At 33.4% G+C, this 16,838-nt stretch overlaps 2 pseudogenes; both read right to left on the bottom strand.

Moving 5' to 3' along the window:
• Nucleotides 1-239: 239 nt before the first annotated feature.
• LOC115955259 lies at nucleotides 240-1,074 on the bottom strand (annotated as a pseudogene).
• A 5,170-nt stretch (nucleotides 1,075-6,244) lies between these two features.
• LOC115954974 lies at nucleotides 6,245-15,975 on the bottom strand (annotated as a pseudogene).
• Nucleotides 15,976-16,838: the final 863 nt, after the last annotated feature.

The following is a 16,838-nucleotide window of genomic DNA, read 5'->3' as shown; positions in this document are numbered from 1 at the left end:
TAAGTATCAAATTATCATTTTTGAACAAATAAAAACCTTGTTTTTGAACAACTTCGAGTCCAAATTCAACTATAACACAATTCAATTTATACAACCCTCAACTTGGCTAAATTACAACCCTTACAGAACTTTGTTTTAAGATACGCAGGAGAAGAGAAAAAGAAACAATAAATACTTTGAAATACTCACTTTTATTTATTTATTACCATTTGAAAAGAACATTTTTTTTGAAGCTGAAAAGAACATTTGATATACATTACTTTAGTACATCTAATACTTTGAAATACATTGGAAAAGGAAAAAAGAAACACCTCATGACACAATTACGCGCAAACCTAAGAAAACCTCCACCCTTGCATGGTACTATATTTTAAGAGTATTGTTGCGACACAATCTTTTTCACAATTTATTTTTATAGTTTTTTCAAGTGTTAAAGTAGTGAAAAAAAATTTTGTGTTACTGCTGACAGAGATTTGAAATACGGTGGAATCTAAGCATCAGACCAGGTTATTTCTAATTTTCCCCAATCATCACTTTCTTCTGGCACTCCCAAAGCCTCCCAAACAGCTTTAGAAGCATCAACAGTATTGTTAGCACATGGAGGCTGGTAAGCATGCTCAGCATCACACCCCATAGTGGAGTCACACTCATCAACGACCATGGCTTGAACACTCTTTCCATTTCCATATATGGTAATACTGTTTGAGCATCTCTGCTTATTGTTGAACCAACCTGTCGACAGTGCCACCACAGGTGTGTCATCTGAGTGGAACTGAGTGTCACACTCCGATTCAGCACCACCATCGCCACCTTCCTGAAAGCTGTTGAAGGTTAGTGTAGCCGGTGTACTGCTTGACACCGGTGGTGAACATGTGTAAGTATCGTAAGACATGCCTTCCTCGCAGCACTTAGAGTCGTTCTCTGTGTTACATTGTCCTGCAGGAGGGTCTTTCCCTGTCAAAGTGCCACTGTTGCAAGTCTGAGCTTCAAGTCTTCAACGCATGACCACTTTGTAACGAGAAGAAGAAAGAGCAAGAGCACAAAGACTACGCTAAAACAGATTTGGTTCTTCATCTTGCTTTGTTGATGTTTTAGCTTTAAGAAATTAAACTGGCAGTGGGCCATATTTATAGAGATTGTGATTGACTACTTCTCAAAGTATCACGCGTTTGGTTGGAAATGTAAAAAAATTTATGTGAAGTAAAAATACTTTTCGCAATTAATTAGTTTTACGCTGAAAAGTCAGAAAAGGATTCTTGTAAGTTTGCGAGATAAGCAGGGGCCCAAAAATAAATTTTTATTTTTTTTGGTTTTGACCTCTTAAAATAAAAATTTGTAGATTTTTTTAAGCTCAGTTGAAAAAAGTTTGGATATGATCCTCTTAACAATATTTTGTTCTTTAAAGAAAAAAAAAAAACTCAATAACAAACCAATTTGATATAAAATTTGGAAAAAAATTAATAAGTCCAACAACAAAAATAAATATTTGTTAATCTTAAATCTCAAAAAAAAAAAAAAACCATTTAGATCTTAATAAATTTGAAATAAATCAATCAAATGGAAGATCAATTGATAAATGATTGTTTGAATGTGTATATTGAAAGAGATATAACTCGTACAATTTCAAAATATGAAAAATCATAAAAAGCAATTATAAAACTTTATATATTTTAGTTTTATTTTTTGTTGTTTTTGTGATACTGATATATTCAAGTTCCCTTTTATTTCAAATTTTGTATAATTTATATTTCTTATTAATCTCTCTGAAAAATAATCATGGAACCACAGCTAGAGATAAGAAAAGCCTATAGCGTTAGGGTCAAGGTGGAATAAATATAATAATACATGAATAAAACTTTTTACACACAAGCGTGTTAATAAACACTTCTACTTGGTGTGCATGGTGCCCATTTTTGCCAAAGTAACGCGGTTTCAAACACACGTTAGGAAATAAGTTATACCAAATGGACATCCGAGAATTGAATCTTCAAACTCAAACCTTCGTCTAGAGAAAAATAAAATAGACCAATGTGTCTAACATAAAACAAAAGGCCACCCACCCAAAGAACATAGTTTTCAGAACCGGATTGAACCGAGAGGTCGAACCGTGAAAACCGGGAACCGAGATGAAAATCGGTTTTTTAAGCCTAAAGAACCGGATTTTTTGTTAATTCCGTGAACCGCTAAAACCGAGGTTGGACCGCACGAACCGGTGAGAACCGTGCGGTCCAACCCCTTAGCAATTTTTTTTTTTTTTACAATTTTATTCTACTTAATTAAATTATCCATCTCTTATAAGGAATAAAAAAATTTATAATTAAAATCCTTCAAAGATATTCAAATTTACTTAAAAAATTAATCATAAATTTTAATGTTTTCATGGTTATTATTTTATTTTATTAACTTTCTTATTTAATTATTAAATATATGCTTGAAAATCATTAAATTTCCTTCACATATATAGATATATTGTCAATTTTGCTAGTTTTATAAATTTAATATCTATATTTAGGCTTTAATTAATTATTAAATTAATTATGATGTCATCACGGTTCGACCCCGGTTCAACCTCGGTTCGACCTCAAAAACCTTAAACCTCTCCCTTTTACGGTCAATGAACGGTTCGGGTCTGAAAATCTTGTCAAAGAAGCCAATCATACAAAACCCACCCCCAATCTTACTCCTGCTAATTTTTTGTCATCACTTCTAAAATTCCTAGTTTTTCTTTCCTTAGCCAAGACCAGTATGTTTATTTCCACTAACATTCGAAAATCAAGCCACGATTCCCCATTTCATTAAGGGCATTGATTCTTCCACTCTTTATTATACATTGTCTATATATTGTCCATACACATTACTCATTTCACATTTTAAATGTGGACATTTCATACAAAATTATAAACATTGCATGTATATGTACATTTTTTAAGTTAAGAGTTTTCAAAATTATATTCAATTTCCTCCCAGTAATTAAGAGAACAAAAAATGGAAATAATATACTATAACACCTATGCCCCCCTCATGAAAAATGAGAGAGAGAGGGAGATTGGGTTTTCCGTTGTTGACTTTAAATGACTAAGAGGGCGTTTGGGTTGGACGTTTTCTTGCTGATGCGCGTTTGCGTTTTTCGCGTGGGACCCACGCTACAGTAACACAGCAAACACCTCCCTTTTTTTTTCTTTTTTTTTTTTTTGTTTTCTCGCGTTTCAAGAGTGATCAGTTACTGTGCAGCTGTATATGTGGACTTTTCCAGTGTGAACAGTGCATTTGTGCACTGTTCACGAACCCACAAATTCCACTTTTCACAATTTTTTTATTAAAAATAGGTCCCACGGTACTATTCACATATTTAAAAAATATTTCGCTACAATGTTTTCAGTTTCAGTTTTCAGTTTTAGCAAAAATAAGCTCAATTCAAACGGACCCTTAGAAAGGCACTAAAAAGTAAAAACGTGATGTTTCAATGGAAAAAAATCAGGTAAATTTACTAAAATGATCCACAAAAGCAACGTAGAAAATGTGCCATTGAATAATGACATGTTATTTTAAGGTTTTTGTTAATGGAGTAATAACATGATATAATCTGGACTCTTTCTTTTAAATTGAAGGGTCAAGTTAGAGGATCTTGATCCAAAAATATCATCAAGTTAATTATGACTAGTTAAGATTTTAATTACTCAAAAATGGAGTTATGCTAAACCCTAAAGAATCTTAATTTAAATTTCTCTAGAAAAAAGATAGTGCAAACAAGGTTGCATAAATTTAGGGAAAAGTTAACAGATGCGCTAAGTACATTGGTTTAAGAAATATTTATAGAAATTTTTTATGAGAAAATAAAAAAACAACTGTTTTTTATTTTTTTTACAACTTGTTATGTTTCCCATAAAAGTATAATCAAAATTTTTCTAAAATAGTTTATTAACAAGTGCCCTAAGGACATCCTTTAACAAGACTTTAAAATTTATTGAAGTTATAGTTACATTATTTTTAGAACACCAAATACAAACCTTCACTCTAGTATTTTATACTTAACTAGTCGCTAACCCGTGCGATGCACGAGATAGTTAAACAAAATTTATACACATTCACTTTTATTGGTACAATCATTTGAAAATAATTCTAACTAATACCCAAATGTAAGAGACACATTGACTTATTATTTAAAGTAGTCTTCTGAAGAATTTACACATATTGTGCAACTGAGCCTTAATTTCTCATCAATAATAAAAACATGGAAATTCAAAACATGGAAATAAAATAAAAATTACAACAATTAATTCCATTATCTTTCATGCTATACTTTGTAATTGTATGGAATTAAGTCAACTCAATTTAAGTAGTTGTAATAAAATTGGCTTCTACTATTCTCTATTCTATAGAGATATGAACATATTGGATTTCTCAAACAATTACCGGTATTGCAATAAAATGATTTATTATTGAAAATAAGAAATAAAGAAAATCTGTCTATAGCTTAAGAAACACAATATACTAAAATTAAAGAGAGAAAATTTTCGGAGGACAAAATATTATAGATAATTTTAGAAACAGATTATACACTTAAAAAACACACAAAATCAATTCAAAAATCATAAATATGAGACAAAGTAATTACTTTCCGCTGCCAATGAAATCGTCTTTTGTATTGCTGTTCCAAACTGCAATACTTATCTCTCTAAGGTCTTCAATTAACGAAAACACAAACTTCTTTTGGAATACTGGAGTATTATGACCATCTATACACACACACACACAAAAAAACAAAATCAGCATAACTTACTATAACTCTATAGAAGCCTCAAAAATATAAAGAGAAATTAAAGGGGTTGAATTTGATATTTACGTTTGGAGAGAGAGAGAGTTTGCAGAAACTGTGACTTTATATTTCTTAACTTGAGAGAGGGGTAAGGTTGCTAGGGTTTTGAAGTGTTATAATGTTTTTTTTTTTTTAATATTGTGTTTTAAATATTGTGCTGACGTGGAAAATTGTGGTGTCAGCAGAGGCTTCGGTTTTATATATATATATAGATGAGCAACATAATCCTTTTCACTATTAATTTATTTCATGTTTTATAATACATCACATAACCAGAGTACAATTACAAAATAATCTAACATTCGTGTGTGTTTTAATAAGTATTATTGTTTACTCAAAAAAAAAAAAATAGAGATGTTTATCCCACATTATTGGTTGTGTGTGTCTAGTGTTTGCTGTTTATAATCTCAATTTACAACTACCAAAGTTAGGCTCTTTTGTAGTTGTACTCTAGTTATGTAATGTATTATAAATCCGGTTTAAAACACTAATATTATTATTTTTGTGTGTGTTCTAATAAGTATTACTGTTTACTTAAAAAAAAAAATGTTTATCCCGCATTAGTTGTGTGTGTCTAGTGTTCGCTGTTTATAACCCCAGTCTATAACTTCAAAGATTAGACCTTTTTGTAATTGTACTCTTGTTATGTAATGAATTATAAACCCGGTTTAAAATACTAGTATTACTATTTTTTTGTGTATTCTTTTAAGTATTACTGTTTACTCAAAAAAATTTGATGTTTATCCCACATTGGTTATGTAACTCCAGTCTACAACTACAAAGGTTAGGCCCTTTTATAGTTGTATTCTGATTATTTAATGTATTATAAACTTGGTTTAAAACACTAATATTACTATTTTCGTGTGTATTCCCCAATCTACAACTACAAAAATTATGCATGTAATTGTACTTTGATTATGTAATGTATTATAAATCCGGTTTAAAACATTAGTATTACTATTTTCATGTGTATTTTAATAAGTATTACTATTTACTAAAAAAAAAAAATTCATGTTTTTTATTTTTTATTTTTTTGATAAGTAAGGTAATATATATTATTAAGAAATGGGAGACTTATGCCCCAAAGAGGGCAAAGACAACCAAGAGAACCGGCCCATCAACATCCTTACCCAAAAAAAAAAAAAAACCCACTGAGAGATGGGAGATGGGTTCCCCAAGCTGAGAAAAAGGAAGCCCAACAGGCCAACAGATGAGTAATCTCATTAGACAATCTATAACAAAAACTGAATTTAACAATTGAGAAACAGGGGAGGAGGCTGCGAAAGTCAGATAGTGTGGGAGAAATTTCCCATGGAGGATCAGAATTTGAGCAAACAAAAGAATCTGACCACTTTAGCATCACCCTCCAAAATAACAAATTTGTTTGTTTAGTTGTAAATGGTACAACATTATTTTCACATAACATCATTATTGACATAACTTTTATTTTACACTAATTAATGCGGTAATAAAAATTTTTGTATGATTGCCCTTATATTGAGCATCAGACCAGGATATATCTAGTCTCCCCATTGACTTCTTGGCACTCCCAAGGCCCTCCAAACAGCTCTAGAGGCATCAACAATATTGTTAGGACATGGAAGCTGGTAATCATGCTCAGCATCAACCCCACAGTGGAGTCACACTCATCAACCACCTTGGCCTGAACACTCTTTCCATTACCATAGATGTTAATATAGTTTAAACATCTCTTGTTATTGTTGAGCTTGAACCATCCTGTTGAAAGTGCCACCGTAGGTGTGTCATTTGATTGGTACTGATTATCACACTCTGATGGTCCACCACCATCCCCACCTTTCTCAAACTGTTGAGAGTTAGCTTAGTCCTTGTACGACTAGACAGTGGCGGTGAACAATTGTAAGTAAGTGTAAAGCAAGCCTTCCACGCAGCACTAAGCGACGTTTTCCGTGTTACATTGCCCTTGAGGAGGTTTTCTCCCCCTAAGCCTTCCACTGTTCCTGCAACTCTGAGCTTCAACGCTTGACCAATTTGTAGCGAGAAGAAGAAATAGTAAGAAAACAAAGACGGCCAAAATGGGCATATACCACTATTTAGCAATATATACGGTTTGCAAAATATTTAACAATTTACCATCTTTTTAAAACTCAAGTGAGTTTGTCGTGTAATTCAAATTCCAAAAACTCAAGGGTACGTTTGGTACACTGAATGGGGATAACAACAAAAATTGTAATCTTTATTACTAGGAATAAAATATGTTGTAATGTAATAACTAAACCTATTCATTAGTTTGGTTGTGAGTTATAACATTAAAATGAAATTTAACATTTATTTTAGGAAATTTATTATTCATACAATTATATCTCCTTAAAAATTGTTATTTTTAAATTTAAGAGAGATATGTGTTATTTTTTATGATTTTTTATTTTTATAATTGTTAGATGTATATGGAAAGTTTGTTTATTTAGAAATATATTAAGTTTTGAAATTATTGCACTTATTAAGGAATAGCTAATACAACCTTTTAAAGAGGAATAATTATTCCTCATTTTGAAGAATGACTATTCATAAGGAATGATTATTCCTTGTAATAAAAATATAACCAAACTAAAGAATAACTAAATCATAGGAATAATTATTACATTACAGCGCCTATTACAGTCTACCAAACATGCCCCAAGTTCTTTTAAAAAATAGCGTTTAAGTTTGCCGTTCTATTTTCTATAGTACTCGAGTTCTTGGAACTCAAGTTACATAAAAAAATAGTGGTTATTTTTCATGGAACTCAAGTTTGTGAAATTCGAGTTTCACAAACTCAAGTTTTAAAAAAGTGATAAATCTTTAATTATTTTGCAAACAATGATAGATCCATACATATTTTGCCAAAAGAGTAGTATTACCCATTTTGGCCAAACAAAGACTAAAGTTAAAACCAATTTAATTCTTCATCTTGCTTAATTTGGTAATGTTTCAGAGTGAAGAAATTTATTGACAATGGGCTATATATAGAGATTTTAATTTTTAACTAGTTGAAATATTTTTGCTTTTTGTTGATGGATAGGAGATTCTTTTTAAAGACTAATACCGATAGTAAGCCAAAACCTACGCTTCAAATTTAATACAAAAAAAATATACTTTTCTAAATTAATTTTCAAGCCGGAAAAGTTGACCAATGGTCTTCTTTAAAGACAAAGGTGGCCTGACTTACAAACATGTAGCAGATAAGAATAGTCAAGCCTATGACCTTTATAGTTTACAGAGCCAATTGATACATCGACTTGCTGTAGTGGAAGATATCCAGAGCTTCAAGTCTTCGTCAAGCAACATATATTTTCCCACAAAAATACTACCACCTCAAACAAATTAGTAACAAAAGTTAGTCACACGACAATTTTCACCGTCTTTTTTCATAATGATGATTGATACGGTAAATTGTAATTAGAATAATAGTCCTTTTACATCAACCTACTATTAAAATTATTTTATTGACACTAATCATTTGGGTGGTATAAGCTAGTTTTTTGCTTATCTTAGAGCATTCTTATTAAGAAGGGTAAATGCTATAAATGTTAAAATTTAACATACAAAATGTTATAAATACTAAAAAGCATACTCCATCAATACTCTCAAATCTTATTTATTTTGCAATTTGGCTAGAGTAGACTGCTATGTCTAGTAGCCCACTGTAGCAAGATTGTAAAAAAAAAAAAATTTGTTTAATGGTAGTTATTTGAAAACATAAAAAGAAATAATAAAGAAAACATAAAGAAATAATAAAAAAGAATATTTAAATGAAGTGGTAAAATATTAGAATTTTTTATGTTTGGTGGATTGTAAAGTGGTATGTTAAAATTGATAAAGTAGGAATTTGAAATGATAAATGCTAAAATATTTAGCATTCTTGATAAGAATGCTCTTATCTACGGTTTTAAGATCACTGTTGAGGGCTATTTGTGGAAGTCCAAACAAGAAGAAATCCCAATAACGAGAGCAACAAAGAACTGCCAAATATGTTGACCAATGGTCTTCTTTAAAGACAAAGGTGGCGGCCTGACTTACAAACATGTTGCAGATAAGACAAGTCAAGCCTATGGCCTTTATAGTTTATAGAGCCAATTGATACATCGACTTGCTGTAGTGGAAGATATCCAGAGCTTCAAGTCTTCGTCAAGCAACAGATATTTTCCCATAAAAATACTACCACCTCAAACAAATTAGTAACAAAAGTTAGTCACACGACAATTTTCACCGTCTTTTTTCATAATGATGATTGATACGGTAAATTGTAATTAGAATAATAGTCCTTTTACATCAACCTACTATTAAAATTATTTTATTGACACTAATCATTTGGGTGGTATAAGCTAGTTTTTTGCTTATCTTAGAGCATTTTTATTAAGAAGGGTAAATGCTATAAATGCTAAAATTTAACATACAAAATGTTATAAATACTAAAAAGCATACTCCATCAATACTCTCAAATCTTATTTATTTTACAATTTGGTTACAGTAGACTGCTATGTCTAGCAGCCCACTGTAGCAAGATTGTAAAAAAAAAATATTTGTTTAATGGTAGTTATTTGAAAACATAAAAAGAAATAATAAAAAAAGAATATTTAAATGAAGTGGTAAAATAATAGAATTTTTTATGTTTGGTGGATTGTAAAGTGGTATGTTAAAATTGATAAAGTAGGAATTTGAAATGATAAATGCTAAAATATTTTACATTCTTGATAAGAATACTCTTATCTACGGTTTTAAGATCACTGTTGAGGGTCATTTGTGGAAGTCCAAGCAAGAAGAAAGCCTAATAACGAGGGCAACAAAGAACTGACAAAATATGCTATGCAATGGTCTTCTTTAAAGACAAAGGTGGTGGCCTGACTTACAAACATGTTGCAGATAAGACAAGTCAAGCCTGTGGCCTTTATAGTTTATAGAGCCAATTGATACATCGACTTGCTGTAGTGGAAGATATCCAGAGCTTCAAGTCTTCGTCAAGCAACAGATATTTTCCCATAAAAATACTACCACCTCAAACAAATTAGTAACAAAAGTTAGTCACACGACAATTTTCACCGTCTTTTTTCATAATGATGATTGATACGGTAAATTGTAATTAGAATAATAGTCCTTTTACATCAACCTACTATTAAAATTATTTTATTGACACTAATCATTTGGGTGGTATAAGCTAGTTTTTTGCTTATCTTAGAGCATTTTTATTAAGAAGGGTAAATGCTATAAATGCTAAAATTTAACATACAAAATGTTATAAATACTAAAAAGCATACTCCATCAATACTCTCAAATCTTATTTATTTTACAATTTGGTTACAGTAGACTGCTATGTCTAGCAGCCCACTGTAGCAAGATTGTAAAAAAAAAATATTTGTTTAATGGTAGTTATTTGAAAACATAAAAAGAAATAATAAAAAAAGAATATTTAAATGAAGTGGTAAAATAATAGAATTTTTTATGTTTGGTGGATTGTAAAGTGGTATGTTAAAATTGATAAAGTAGGAATTTGAAATGATAAATGCTAAAATATTTTACATTCTTGATAAGAATACTCTTATCTACGGTTTTAAGATCATTGTTGAGGGTCATTTGTGGAAGTCCAAGCAAGAAGAAAGCCTAATAACGAGGGCAACAAAGAACTGACAAAATATGCTATGCAATGGTCTTCTTTAAAGACAAAGGTGGTGGCCTGACTTACAAACATGTTGCAGATAAGACAAGTCAAGCCTGTGGCCTTTATAGTTTATAGAGCCAATTGATACATCGACTTGCTGTAGTGGAAGATATCCAGAGCTTCAAGTCTTCGTCAAGCAACAGATATTTTCCCATAAAAATACTACCACCTCAAACAAATTAGTAACAAAAGTTAGTCACACGACAATTTTCACCGTCTTTTTTCATAATGATGATTGATACGGTAAATTGTAATTAGAATAATAGTCCTTTTACATCAACCTACTATTAAAATTATTTTATTGACACTAATCATTTGGGTGGTATAAGCTAGTTTTTTGCTTATCTTAGAGCATTCTTATTAAGAAGGGTAAATGCTATAAATGCTAAAATTTAACATACAAAATATTATAAATACTAAAAAGGATACTCCATTAATACTCTCAAATCTTATTTATTTTGCAATTTGGCTACAGTAGACTGCTATGTCTAGCAGCCCACTGTAGCAAGATTGTAAAAAAAAAATATTTGTTTAATGGTAGTTATTTGAAAACATAAAAAGAAATAACAAAGAAAACATAAAGAAAGAATAAAAAAAGAATATTTAAATGAAGTGGTAAAATAATAGAATTTTTTATGTTTGGTGGATTGTAAAGTGGTATGTTAAAATTGATAAAGTAGGAATTTGAAATGATAAATGCTAAAATATTTAGCATTCTTGATAAGAATGCTCTTATCTACGGTTTTAAGATCATTGTTGAGGGCCATTTATGGAAGCACAGGCAGGAAGAAAGCCCAATAATGAGGGCAACAAAGAACTGACAAAATAGATAGCAAAAACACATTAGGCCCAAGCGGTAGGAATAATGGATCACAGGCCCAACAAATAAATAAATGGGTCTTGAAGAGGCAAGCGGGCTCAAAGAAGTCAGGAAAGAAAGAAATAGCATCCCATGGGCAGTGTATGAGGTAGAAAAGTGAGAAAGGGTCGTCGCAGGCCCAAGGCAATGCAAACTAAGAGAGTAAGAGATTTATGGCAGGCCCATGAACTCCAAAGATGAGAATAAGGTTATTGGGCCGAGGAAGCCCAATGAAGTTAGTAAAAAGCCCATGGGAGTGTGGAATTAGCAAACAGGCCGAGGAATCCCAAAAAAAGCAATCGGGCCGTGGATGCCCAAAGGAAAACCCAAAGGGACATAGGAGCCCATGAGTAAAAGCAAAACAGTGCCCATGACAGGCCACTGAGAAAAGGGATAAACGGCTAGCCCAAAAAAGAGGTACAGCAAGATTAAGTTATTACGGCAAGAATAACAGTTCAACGTTGTAGGAAATAAAGAAAATCAAGAGTGGGTCAAAGAAACGTAAGGCCCATCATCATACAAAGTCCAGCTCCTGAATGGAGCGAGAAACTAAAGAAAAGCCCACATGAAAGGTCAGAAAACACAGACGGAGAGTCTCCAGATCACGGCAGATGCATGAGCAGCAGGCAGACTTTTGGACATATCTGGGAAGGAAGCACGTGTAGGGCCCAGGCACCACCAGCCTGTACCCAGTCAATATAGGACATGATGGGGCCATGGGCCAGAGGTAAGAGGTAAGGGGGGTATGGTTTGGTAGTGGGGAGAGGGGAAAATATCTATTTTACGGCTCCTGCCCAAGCCCTTTTGGGAGATACGTCTTGCTGGGATGATAGACCACCCAAAAGAGGCAAGTTTGAGGGGGAACTGTTGGGTGCATGCCTTGAGAGTAGAGAGAGAAAGCATTTATATCGTAACAAGAAGAAGTGTTATGGTATACAGAGGAATGAAACAAACCTGCCTCTGTCTGGTAAGGGTGAATGTTGCACAGACTTGGTGGTCGGCAAGTACGCCCAGACCAGACAAAGGCGGTTAAAGGGCAAAATGGTAAAACCTTGGTCACGGTAGACACTATAAAAAGGCCCTTGCCGTGCCCTGAAAAAGGGACGGAAAAACAAAGCATTTATGAAGTAGAAAGAAAAACAAAGTAAAGAAAAAGAAAAAGATAAGAAAGACAAACAGAGAAGAAAAGAGAGGAAACTAAGGAAAAAGAGAGAGATAGTTTAATGGGCATGTACCAGTAGATCGGTTTCCCTCTCTCCCCCTTCAAATTCTGCTCTCTTCCAAAACGTAACAAGGATTATTTGTGGGCAATAACCATTTAGGTCCGACTCCCTCAAAGTCATTAATCCCCACGGTAGGATATTTTCCTGAGAGATTATTTGCATTGAGAAGAGGCGTTCTCCTCTCTTTGGCTTTGCTTCGGCAGACTAAGCTTAAAACTTGATTTATGTCTATTTGATTAGTTCGTATTATTTTTCTTTTCTCCTTTACTTTCTCTTAGAATGACATTATCACAACTGTAATCATGCTTTATGCTTTATAAGTACGGATTACATAGCAATTTGTTTAAATAATCAGAATACTCTGTTTTTGGTTATTGTTATTATATCTGCCTGCCGTAACTCGTCTGAAACAATTCTGCTTGCTGTAAGTTTACTCCTGGCAGACAAGACATAAGTTTGTGCACAAACCGGCCCAAGTTGAGTTACAATTGGGCCGGCCCCAACTCCCTTACTTAGAAATATTCGGGCCCATCACTGCAGGAGGCAGCCCAACCCATCACCGCAGGAGGCAGCCCAACACACCATACACAAAAAAGGCCCCTACAATCACATACTCACATGTGGGTTTTGCAAAAGAAGTAACTTGTTTTAATGTTTTGCTTATTGTGTCTTCTTGCAGAAAACCTATTGTTTGCTCTTTTGCTTATTGCTCAAAACTTAGTCAAAGAATCAGCTAGTTTTGCATTGCTTTTGCATGTTTTTTGTTTAAAATATTGGTTTATACGAGTCCTACTTAAAAAAAAGTGTAAGTTTGACTTATTTTAATCTAGTGTTTGTAGATTTTATATTAGAGCATCCACAGCAGTAAAGCTAAATTTTTAGCTTTTAACTACACAAAAAGTCACTTTATCTATTTTATTTTCTCACATCCTACAGCAGTGAAACTATTTTAGCTTTTAACACAATAAAATAATATAAACACTATAATAAAATAATATTTCATTCAACCATCAACACACAACCAAAACCACCGTCAAACCCATAAAAATCACTACACAACCACAACCCCACCGTGCCCATCAAAACCAATGAAGAAGAAAAAAACAAGAAAGCAGAAAAATCACAGCTTGAAACACAAACCCAGCCCGAAACAAAAAACGAAACCCATGCCTGAAACAAAAACCCAACCCAAAACACAAATCTGAAACACAAGCAAGCCCGAAACACAAGCACAACCCGAAACACAAAGCCAAAACATAAGCACATCCCAAAACACAAAACCGAAACGTCAAAAATAGAGAAGAGAGGCTGAAATGGGTCAGGTCGGTGGCCGAACGTGGGTCGGCGGCGACAGGTTTGTGGCGGCTGGGCTCGTACAGATCGGCGATGGGTCTCTGAGGAAGAAAGAAGGGTCTGTGGGTCTTTGGAGGAAGAAAGAAGAGATGGAGAGGCACTGATGAGAGAGAGATGGAGAAAGGAGAATGAAGGAAAGAATAAAAAATAAAAAAAGAATTAAGTATAGCTCCATTGCTACAGTCTCTTTTTTGTGTTTTGGTGTAACTAAAATAGCAATATAGCTATTTAGCTACACTGCTGCAAATGCTCTTCCCACAATAAAATAGTGTACGTTTTACTTTTTCCAATCCTCCAATTCCAATCCTCCAACTTTTTTTAAGTAGATTCAACAAAATTTATTTTATTTAACTTTTAGCTTTTATTTAAAGTACTTTAAGCAAAAATACTAAATAAATTGTTTTAAAATGGACACTTTTATAAAATTTGTTATCAAGCTACAAAATCCTTTTGCCTAGGCCAAAGACTATTATGAGTCATCAGGATTACTAATTCATCCTGTCATTTTGTAGTCAAAGCCTTTAATCATTGATATATAACAAAATTTATCGAATAGAGATCTTTTAGAGTCTTTAAGATAATTTCATCATAAAAATTTTAATATCCTGATCATTAACTTTGGTATGAAAAAAATATCCATAAATTTAATTATGATTAGTTAAGATTTTAATTACTCGATAATGGATTTATGCTAAACTCTAAAGAATTTAAATTTAAATTTCTAAAAAAAAAAAAAAAAAGATCGAGTGCAAATAAGGTTGCATAAAATTTATTGTAGATATAATTACATTACTTTTAGTGCATCAAATACAAACCTCCACCCTAGCTTAGTTTTACATAATCTTCTAGCTACTTATTTCACAACTTCTTAAAGTGTCAAGTTGTCGGTGGTATAACATGTTGTAAAATATAACAATATAAACAAGTTTTGATTAAACAAAGTAAACCCTAACAATTAGAAATAATATAAAATAAATAGAGATAGTTAGAAAAATCTCACAAACTATAAAATCATGCAAATTACATTGTCCTTAAAGCTTAATTCGTGCTTGGGGCTCATTAAATTTGGACTAAAAAGAAAGAAAGAGAAAATAGGTAAAGCTAAAAAAAGATAGAAACAAACCCAAGCCCAAGTCCAACACCTACCCTTTTAAGTTAAAGAGAACAATGGCTTTAAACTCATAAGACAACACATATTTAAGCAATGAGGGACAAGCAACAAAAGGGAAAAGTGTTTAGAACACATTTATCCAAACCAACATAACATTATTTTCACGTATCTTATTAATATGATTTCACTTTTATTTTACACCAATCACACTCTGTAATAAAAACTTTTGCATGATTATTAACTAAACATCGGACCAATATATATCTAGGTCTCCCCAATTACTTTCTGGCACTTCTAAGGCCCTCCACACAGCTTTAGAGGCATCAACAATATTGTAAGGACATGGAGGCTGATAAGCGTGCTCATCATCACACCCAGTAGTGGAGTCACACTCATCAACAACCATGGCCCGAACACTCCTTCCATTGCCATAGATGTTAATATCTTTTAAACATCTCTGCATATTGTTAAACTTGAACCATCCTGTCGACAGTGCCACCACAGGTGTGTCATCTGAGTGGTACTGATTGTCACACTCCGATGCTCCACCACCATCCCCACCTTCTTCAAAGCTGTTAAGGGTTAGCTTAGCCTTTGTACGACTAGACACTTGTGGTGAACAAGTGTAAGTTTTGTAAAGCTGGCCCTTGACGCAGCACTCAGAGTCGTTCTCAGTGTTACATTGTCCTGGAGGAGGGTTGGTTCCCTTAAGCTCTCCACTTGGCCTGCAACTCTTAGCTTCAACGCTTGGCCACTTTGTAACGAGAAGAAGAAAGAGTAAGAGAACAAAGGCTAAGCTATAACAACTTTGGTTCTTCATCTTGTTGTATTTCTTCTCTTGCTTTGGTGATCTTTTAGTTTGAAGAAATTAACATGGCATTGGGCTACATATATATTGAGAGAGATGACTAGTCAAAAAAGATCATATTTGATTTGGGGAAAAAAAAAATCACTATTCAGAATTAATTAAATTCACGCTGGAAAAGTTGATCGTTAGCTTTTTCTTTAAATACAAGGGAAAATTCCAAAAACCTACCTTGAGATTTGGGGTATTACCAAATACATTCAAAGGTTTTAGAAAATGACCAATTTGGTCTGTAGTCACTAACACCGTTTGGGAACCGTCTATTATTATTATTTTTTTTTTTTTCATTTTCTTCTTCTCTCCTTTCATGCCAGGAATTTTTTTTTCTGTCTCTAACCTCCAGCTCTCTCTCTCTCTAATCTTTGCAACTCTTATGGCCGACCACTCGAGTAACTCCATCTTCGAACATCACTGCCACCACAGGTAGTGGTTCTGCTCATCGCCCTACTATCACCGTGCTCTTCTCTCTCTATCTCTCAGATCGAAGCTCTCCCTTCTTTCTGTCTTTCCGTTCTCGAGCTTTCTCCAGAAACCAAACACCAACCATGGCCGAGCCTCCATGACTCTATCTCCGATTAGCCTAAGTCTAAGCCTCCTCACCCATCAACTCTCCTCACTGAAAATCACTCTTTTCTCTCTTCGATCTCACCGATCTAAACGGAGTAGAGCCTCCATGCTCCTCCACGGTGAACCTCAGCCAACACCACCACAAAGATGGTCTCTCATCCCTCATGTCACTTTTCTCTCTAAAACCTAAGACCAACAAACATCTACTCCCTATCCGATTCTCATTCCCTCAAAACCCCAACCCATTCTTCGATCAATAAGCTAAAGGGTCCTAGACGACGTGTGAAACCTGGATCGGCAGTATGGAGGATGAGAAGATGAAGGATCCACTGAGAACAAAGGTCTAGTAGCGTGTGGGTTTGTGTTGGCC

Source organism: Quercus lobata, chromosome 8 (assembly GCF_001633185.2).
Source record: "Quercus lobata isolate SW786 chromosome 8, ValleyOak3.0 Primary Assembly, whole genome shotgun sequence".
Classification (NCBI taxonomy): Eukaryota; Viridiplantae; Streptophyta; class Magnoliopsida; order Fagales; family Fagaceae; genus Quercus; species Quercus lobata.
Note: the sequence above shows the minus strand (reverse complement) of the source record. Positions and strands in the feature narration are given on the sequence as shown.